This window comes from Elephantulus edwardii, unplaced genomic scaffold, assembly GCF_000299155.1.
Source record: "Elephantulus edwardii isolate Elephantulus edwardi_28Jun2011 unplaced genomic scaffold, EleEdw1.0 scaffold00279, whole genome shotgun sequence".
Lineage (NCBI taxonomy): Eukaryota > Metazoa > Chordata > Mammalia > Macroscelidea > Macroscelididae > Elephantulus > Elephantulus edwardii.
The window spans coordinates 2,995,278-3,002,215 of record NW_006400029.1 but is presented as its reverse complement, the minus strand read 5'-3'; positions in this window follow the sequence as shown (position 1 = coordinate 3,002,215).

Below are 6,938 nucleotides of genomic sequence, written 5' to 3'. Positions count from 1 at the left end.
CAGGGTTGTGTCATCTGCATAACGCAGGTTGTTGATTCTTTCACCAATCCTGATGCCACATTCCTCTTCATATAGCCCAGCGTCTTGGATGATCTGTTCTGCATACAGATTGAAAAGGTATGGAGATAGAATACATTCATATACTTGAGTTCTGCTTTGAGATTTACTATTGCTTGCTTGTTCCGATTGTTTTATGCATGTGCAAGAGGCATCTTGGAAGAAAGGCTTCGTTATCTACTTTGAGAGGAAGTCAGCCAGTGACAACTCTATGGAATACTTTGATACACATGGGGTCACCATGAGTCAGGACCAATGCAGTGGTTATACAGTTTATAGTTTACTTGAAACTTTTAAAAAAATAATCAAATTGTGATTATTAAAGATTAGTATACTTTGCTACAGTAGTTTTAAAATATATTCATTCAATTGCATTTCCCTTTCCCTAGCCATTAAGAAATCAAGTAGATACTTCCATATAGGTTTTGGAGTTGATATTCTGTATCTCTAATTTAGGGTGGAGGTTGTTGTTGTTGTTGCTATATGTTAAGTTGCCTGTGACTCATAGCACCCCTTTGTCCAACAGTCCTAAACCCTGCTCTCTCTTGTGCCAATCTCACGGTCTCCGACACACCTGCTCCTATTACCCCAGTCACTCAGTATATTCCATTGAAGGTCTTCCTCTCCTGTGCTGTCCCTCCACCTTCCCAAGCATGGCGTCCTTCTACAAGGACTGGTCCCTCCTTACAGCATGTCCAAAGTATGTGAGATGAAGCTTCAGAATCCTTGCTTCCAAGGAGCATCCTGGTTTAACCCTTTCCAAGACAAACTTGTTCATTTTCTTAGCAATCCATGGTATAGTCAATAATCTTCTCCAACACCACAGCTCAAAGGCATCAATTGTCCAAGTCTCTGATGCATAACTAGTGATTGCAAAGACCATGGCCTGTATCAGGCACACCTTAGTCTCCAGAGTGACATCATTGCTCTTTAATACTTTGGAGAGGTCTCGAACAGCAGACTTTCCCATTGCAATACATCTTTTAATTCCTGGCTGCTGGTGCCAAGAGTGTAGATTGCAGAGCCAAGCAAACTAAAGCTGTGAACAATCTCAATCTCTTCACCATCTATCATGATGCTGCGAATTGGCCCAGTGGTGAGAATCTTTGTCTTCTTCATATTGAGCCTCAATCCATATTGAAGACTGCAGTCCTTGATGTTCTGCAGCAAGTGCTTCAGGTTCTCTTCAGTTTCAGCAAGCAGGGTTGTGTCATCTGCATAACGCAGATTGTTGATGAATCTTCCTCCAATCTTGATGCCACCTTTCTCCTCATATAGCACAATTTCCTGGATAATCTGTTCTTCATATGGATTGAAAAGGTATGGAGATAGGACACATCCCTGGCGTACACCCTTCCCAATTTTGACCCATGCAGTGTTTCCTTGCTCTGTTCTGACAACTGCCTCCTGGTTTCGCATTAATGTTGGGATCATCATGAACCATCAGTTTCTTCATTCTAAACATTTGAGCTGTTTTAGCTTCAGTTTTTTGTGATTCTCACAGTCAAATGCCTTTGCATAATCCATGAAACACAGACATTTCTCTTTTACTCCTTGCTTTCAGCCAACATCCAGATGGAGGTAGAGGTAATATATATAATTTTTAGCTTTTTAATCAAATCATGTCCAAATGGTTTCTTTAGTTGGAAGTGTTAATTCCCAAGAATCACATGTACAAAATAATTTACTAATTAAACACATCAACACTCAGTTTAAAACTTTTTAAAAATTGTTAATAATTTATTCACAGATGGTTAAGTCTAAACATTTTTTGCCTGACATACTTTGGACATGTTTCAAGAAGGAACCAGTCCTTGGAGATGGATGTCATGCTTGGGAGGGTAGAGGGACAGTGCAAGTGCAAAAGTGGAAGACCCTCAATGAGATGGATTGATTCAGTGACTGGGAGAATGGGGATAGGTTTGTCAGAGACAATAAGATAGGCACAGGATAGAGCAGGGCTTAGGGCTCTTGTACATAGTGTTACTATGAGTTGTAGGCAATTCAACAGCACATAACAACAATAAACATTTTAACTAGCTTAAAGTAAGATATTTAGAAAAACAATCTACCTACTGTTTAAAGGAAAAGATATATTAAAGTCAGAGAAGACTTAGAACCATTTTTAATATTTTTATGAGCATCATCTATATAAGTTTACATAAGTATGCTACAATTTACCCTTTTCTAAAAGAATGCAAACACTTTTGTCAATTAATACACATCTAACATTTTTTAGTAGCTGCAGCAGTATTCTACTGATTATGTTCTTCTAATTACTCCCTTCTTAGATGTTTAGTTTGTTGTTGTTTTTTACATTTTTCCTGATTATAAACAATGTTGTAGTGAAGATCTGTGTGAGATATCTTTTATGTGGAGTTGAAATAGACTTAGGCAGCTCAAGAATTAGTTAACAAGTGTGTATGTAGTTTTATGTTTTGATATGTTGCTAAATCACCAAAAAAAGGGTATGTATAACAGGTTACATTCTCATAAACAGGTTATGAGAATGATGGTTTACCTTTAACCTGACCAACACTAGATCATCACTGATGTTTTAAATTATTTGTAGCAAAACATTTTGAAAAATAGAGTTAAGTTCCTACTACTTTTTCTCTCAAAGCCCTGAGGTGGAAAAGCAGCTAGTCCCTTTTCAAGATATAGGCACCCTGTACCACAGAACCACTGTACCAGTAAAAATTGAATGAAACTAAAAAATTTCAGGAAGTACCATATGAACAAGAGCCAAAGGTAATGAAGAAGTAGAAGCTACATTGAAGGCATTGGCAAAAAATAAGGGTTTAGGAATCGATGGGCTACCAATTGACTTGTTTCAATTAACAGATGCAGTCTTGGATGCTCTCACCAGTCTATGCCAGGAAATTTGGAGGACAGCTGTCTGGCCACACATTGGAAGAGGTCCATATTTGTTCCCATTCCCAAGAAAGTTGATCCAACTCAATGTGGAAACTATTGAACAATATCATTAATAAGACATGCAAGCAAAATACTGAAGATCATTAAAAGCCAGCTAGACCAGTACATATATAGGGAACTGCCATTAGTTCAAGTAGGATATAGAAGAAGCCATGGCACCAAGGATAGCATTGCTGATGTCATATGGATCCTGGCTGAAAGTAAGGAATACCAGAAGAATGGTGGTTTAGAGGTAAGGCATTGCACTAGCAGTGTCAAAGAAGGATGGGCCATTTTCTGTCATGCAATTAAACTGCCTCTGAAAACTCACTGGAGGGTCAGCTATGGGTTGGTTACAACTCCACAGTACAACCTAATTGAGAATATTCTTGGTATCTGGTAGTTATACTGGGTTTCCTATTCTGGACAACCTCTTTTCCCCCTTATATTACAATTTCTTATTATTTGTAACCTGGGTCTTCTCTTTATTGGTAAAGCATATTCTCTAGAGACAGCCTAAAGATAATTGAATGGGGGAAAAGTTTTCAGAGAATTTAACATGTTTGAAAATATTTTAAGTCTATCTTCACATTTAATTGCTAGCTTGAGTGAGTGTAGGTTATGGAGTGGCAGTAATTTTCTTTGGAATTCTAAAGATAATGATCCTATCTAGTGTTAGTGATGAACAGTCTTTATCCATTCTGCTTTCTAATATTTTATGTGGGATCTATTCCCTCCACCTTTCAGAACTATGTAAACTATATTTGAATTTTAAATTTTGTTTTAAAAAATTGAGTATTTAGAAATGTTATGAAAATAAAAAAACCAAACCACAAAAAGCCTCTTGTTGCAGAGTGGGGAAAATACTAAACAAAACACCATCACAGAAAATTCTACTGTGTAGCTAAGGCTGAGAACCACTAGTTCTGTAGAAATCTCTCTTAGAGTGTGTCATTGTTATAATGTTCTTTAAGATATTTGTTTAGCTGCAAATGTAAAGGGTTGTGAAATGTGGTATATTTAGGGACAATTACTGAGTCTCTCATAGTTCTTTGACTTACTGTCTTTGTTTTTTCCTTTACAGACAGACTTCTTTCCACCTGACCCTTACATACATGTATTCTCTGAAGCGCTATGCTGAATTATCTTCTCTCTATTTTTTTGTGCTATTTATTTTTGTAATTTTTATTCTAACCTGTATGTTGTTTATTCTCTAATGTATTCATGGGTTCTAGATTTACTTTTGCCATTAATTTTTTTTTTTAATTTGGTGTACCATCAAATTTGGTGTACCCTCAAATCGGATCCAACTAGCACAGGAGGAGTTTGCCCCACCTTCTCCAGCAGAGCATCTGGTGGAGTAGAACCGTGCACCTTTGGGATTGCAGTGCAGCTTCTTGCCACTAGGCCACCAGAGCTCCCTCCTTTTGTCATTAATCTCGAAGTTAGTTATTCTAAACTTTGTACCTTAAGTGAAGTGAGGAGATTGGACTGTCCTTCCAACATTCTGTGACATTCTGTAGTTAGGACCTACAGATAGGATCTTATCTATACAAATAACCTTTGCTTAACAGAAACTGACTTTGCTTTTTTCTGTAAGGATCAACATGCTTTATTCATCCAACAGAACACACCAGGTATCCTGCCTAGCACAAAAATGTTCCCTGCTCATGGGATTTATGATCTGGCTTTTGGAAAAAAAAAATGAGGGCATCTTAATACTGAAGTTAAGATGGGAAAAAAAGAGAAAATTTTACTTTGTTAAAATTAAGTTAAATGGCTTAAAACTGAAAAAAAATTACACCATCACTATAGACCAGTTAGAGAACTCTGGTGGCTTAGTAGTAAGGAGTTGGCACTGCTAACCCAAAGGTGGTGGCTGTTGTTATGTGCTGTGAAGTCACCTGCAACCCATAGCTCTGAAGGCTGCCCTGTCCTGAGCCAGTCTCACTGCCTCCAATACACCTAACCCCATTACCCCAGTTACTGTATCAATCCATCTCATCCGGGATCTTCCTTCCTTGTACTGTCCCTCCAACCTTGTGAGCATGATGTCCGTCTCCAAGGATTGGTCCCTCCCGGCCACATGCCCAATGTATGTGAGACAGAGCTTCAAAATCCTAGTGTCCAAGGAGAAACTTGGTTTCACCCTCTCCAAGACAGACCTATTTGTTTTCTTGGCAGTCCATGGTATGTTCAGGACTCTTCTCTAGCACCACAACTCAAAGGCATCAATTCTTCTTCTATCCTTAGTCATTATCCTACTTTCTGATGCATACCAAGTAATTGCAAAGACTGGATCAGCTGCACTTTAGTCTCTAAACTGACATCATTGCTTCTCAGTACTCTGGAGAGGTCTCTGACAAGCAATTAATTCAGGAGGCTGCGTTTTATGAAGAGGAATGTGGCATCAGGATTGGAGGACAACATACCAACAACCTGTTATACAGATTATACAACCTTTCTTGCTGAAACTGAAGAGGACCTGAAGCACTTGCTGCTGAGGGTCAAGGACTGTCGTCTTCAATATGAACTGAAGCTCAACATCCAGAAGACAAAGATTCTCACCACTGGGTCAATTGGCAGCAACACGATAAATGGAGAAGAGATTGAAGTTGTTTACAGTTACAGCTTTTTCGGCTCCTCAATCAACACTTTTGGCACTAACAGGAATCAAAAGGTAAACTGCATTAGGTAAACCCAAAGGTAGTTGCTTCGCATACATAAGCTTTTCTCTGGAAGGAAGATGTGAAGTCTCCTCCTGTGCAGTTTACTTCCTTTGAAAAACCTGCTGAAGGGTTAGCTATGGTTCAATTCTGACTAGATTATACAATAATAGTCCAGTTGGGGCAGGCAAGTAGGCAAGAGGTAGATGAAACTAGATTGGATATGAGTTGGTGATTGGGCAATAGTTATAATTCATTGTATTAGTCTCCCTAGCCATGTGCACATTTAAAATCCTCTGAATTAAAAAAAAAGAAAAAAGGCAGGAAAGCCCAATTGTTAGGAGCTCGAGTTCCATTGATCGGAAGTGTGTAGAGGGGAGGGGTTAAGCAGGCAAACATTCTGTCAAAGGTTTTGAACTATTTTCCAAGGTTATATTTTCTTGTGATAGTAGAAAATAGTTGCTTTCGTGATTGTTCTATTTGTTAATCTTTATTAATTTCCCCTTTTAAATATGTTCCTACAGTATAATTGAGTTCCCTTGGTACTTGAGTTCAAGTGTTTGGTTACTAACTGAAAGACAGGCAATTTGAACCCTTCGGATGCTGTGAGGAAGAAAGATGTGGCAATATGCTTCTGTAAAGATTATAGCCTTCAGAACCCTATACTGAGACTTTACCCTGAAGGGTTGTTATGAGTTAGAATAGGCTTGACAGCAATGAATTTGGTTTTTTTAGTTTTACAGTATAATTTTATTATCTTAGAGACTAAAAATGGTTTGTAGAAAATGTGTGTGTAGCTTGCTTGTTTGTTAGCCCTTCCTTACTTTCTAGCACTGGATTTCTTTTATATATTTCTCAACCCAATTCCCAGAATCAGCCATCTCTACAAGGATCTTTGTTTGGTTCCTTTTTTTGGAGGATGACTGCATTTGAAGCCAAGATTTTGGACAACATTGTTGGTGTGTGTTTTGTTGAATGTTTTTGTTTGTTTGTTTGTTTGATTTTTTGTTTTTTAAAATGTACAGTTTAAGGAGTTTTGTATGTTTTCCAAATACTAATCCTTTGTCAGATATGTGATTTTCAAATATCTTACCCCTAAAATTAAATTATCTCACCCCTTATTGTAGCTTGTCTTTTCATCCCCTTAATAGGGTCTTTTGCAAAGTGAAAGTTTTGGTAAGGTCCGATTTGTATTTTTTCCTTTTTAGGACTGTGCTGTTATTGCCAAGTGTAAGAACTACTGGCCTTTCCCTTGTTCTTGAAGATTTCCTCCTGGAAGTTTGACATTTGTATTTGCTC